This window comes from Gavialis gangeticus, unplaced genomic scaffold, assembly GCF_001723915.1.
Source record: "Gavialis gangeticus isolate Ggan-Ray unplaced genomic scaffold, GavGan_comp1, whole genome shotgun sequence".
In the NCBI taxonomy this organism is placed as follows: domain Eukaryota; kingdom Metazoa; phylum Chordata; order Crocodylia; family Gavialidae; genus Gavialis; species Gavialis gangeticus.
In genome coordinates, this window is record NW_017729019.1 from 2,331,582 (window position 1) to 2,333,809 (window position 2,228).

The 2,228-nt window shown below is 55.8% G+C and overlaps 1 protein-coding gene across 1 annotated transcript in view; it reads right to left on the reverse strand.

Moving 5' to 3' along the window:
* Positions 1-2,217, reverse strand: part of CSRP1 (cysteine and glycine rich protein 1) — a 38,853-nt gene extending 36,636 nt beyond the window's left edge. The window contains exon 1 of the mRNA XM_019513815.1: positions 2,149-2,217. The gene's annotated coding sequence lies outside the window, so the exon portion shown is untranslated. The remainder of the gene's footprint in view (positions 1-2,148) is intronic.
* Between the last annotated feature and the right edge of the window lie 11 nt (positions 2,218-2,228).

Consider the following 2,228-nt stretch of genomic DNA (forward strand, 5'->3'; position numbering starts at 1 on the left):
CTAATAATTTTTAAATTACCATTTTCAGGCCCCCTTTCTGTCCAGGCCCTGGGTGACCACTCGGTTCGTCCATGCCTGTGTCCAGCCCTGTTCATGGGAAGAGGGATTCCCATGAACTGTCCTGGAGCAAGGGAAGAGAACAACGTCCAGGTTTATCACTGTGCCAGCCAAAGACCAACACCCAAGATGAAGCCCTCCAATACCAGCCTCAGGGCCTTCTCACCCTCTAGCGCTCCTCCAGAGGCAGGTTTTTCAGCAGGAACTGGTGGTACACAGGACCTTCCTGGTTACCATTAACATTAGAGTTTCTTAACTGCTACCTAGTGGGTTATTCTGACTCATAAGTGTCTACTGCTTATTCAGGTCTTTGGGTAGATGTGATATCTTTTATTAGACCAACTAAATAGTTGGAAAAAAAGTTCTTCGCAAGCTTTCGGGCACAGACACCCTTCATCAGACATAGGGAGACTATCTGGTGCTTATCCAAGTGCTGGTTACTTCCCCCTCCCACCCTGAAAGCATGCCATGGTTTTTGCTCTGAATTTGTGCAAACCCTTACTTAAGGCTTCCTGCTTTATGCAGGAATTGAAATTTTGCAGTGGTCTGGGCCAAGTTACCAGCTGGTGTCAACTGGCACACTTCAGGTACCTCGGGTGACAACCCCCCACTCTGGTGGTGTGAGCGCTGGGGCAGGTGGCTGGAAGCCAGAGGTTGAGGGTTTGCTCATAGCATGGCCCTGTCAGAAGCCACTGAATCTGCAAATCCTGCTAAACACCTTGTCACAAGGATGCAAGGAAGGAAGGGATGCACTATGACAATTTGCACCCAGTGAAGGTCTAGTCCAGTGGGTTTACTGCACTGCAAGCTTCACACAGACCACCACAGCAGATGGAGATCAGCGCAGGGCTATTAGGAACCCAAATTCCTGGGTTTCGGTCCCAATTCTGCTACCGAATTTAGGCAAATGACCTCCCTTTGAACATCTATTTTCTATCTGCAAATGCAAATAAGAAACCCTACCCAATTCCTAGGAGGTTATAATCAGGGGTAACAAATACTTCAAGGCCTTAAAGGAGGGATCTTGAAGAAGTGAAAATCATACAGTTTCCTGCTGTCATTGCTCCTTGCTGGTTGAGGGAAGCTCAGTTTTGAATACCAGAAACCAGCGGGGGGTTTTCCCCACTTCAACAGTCAGCATCAAGCCGCAGCCTCCCCTCCACCCCCCACACCAGAGTGAATGTGCACACGCATTTCCGCCTTGCCAGCAGCAGGAAATTCACTTTGCTGCCTGCCGTCAGCCAGCTTCTCTTGTCTAAGTTATTCTAGACTTCAGGTCTTGCAAATTTCCTGCAAATGCTCCCGAAAAAACCAAGGCTGCGGGGTTTCTCATGGCAACCGCGATGAGAACCGGGATCCGTGGCTGCATCCGCTTGGGGCAGAGCAATATCGTGCCACAACTGATGTGATGCTGGGAGGTCTCACTACAGCCACTTGTATTGTGGACCCGTGCTGCAAAACCAGCGCAGTCCCTAAACCAAGTCTGGAGCAGCAGGGCCTGCAGCTCAGGGGCAGCGAACATCGCGTGGAGCAGCAAGAGCTTCAGCAGGATGAGGGAACAGAGCTGTGGTCCAGGGCCGGCCCGTCCTGTCCTGCAAAGCCTGCAGCCGCAGGGGACCCCGTAACCATGGGGCTGCGCCCCGCTCGCCCCCTGCGCCACGTTTAAAGGCCTCCATGCAGGCAGGGAGCCCCTTCCCCGCGGAGCTGGGGGGCTCTGCTCCCTGCCCTGCAATTTTGATTTGTCGCTGGATCAGGGGGCCCCGAAACACTGCGCCCGTACCACGAAAGCTTGCGCGGCGCCTGTCCTCACGCTGAACACAGCCTGGCCGGCAGCATCCATCCTTTCCAGGCCAGCAACCCCCCGAAACAACACACTGCGACAAGACGGGTAGTCCACCCCCATTTCAACACGTGGAAACGCAGCCGGGCGCCAGCCCCGTGCTGCGGGGCCCCTGCCCGGGCCACGCGCAGCCGCCGGGGAAGCAGATTGGCCGCGCAGCGCGGGGCGGGGAGCAGAAAGCGGAGCAGCAGATTGGCCGGGCAGCAGAAAGCGGAGCAGCACGGCGCGGAGGCGGGGGGATGGGCACGTACCTGAGGCGGCGGCGCCTGCTCCGGGCTGTGCGGGCGGCTCTGCGCCGCGCCGCTTTTGTGTCCTCGGGGGAGGCGCGTCC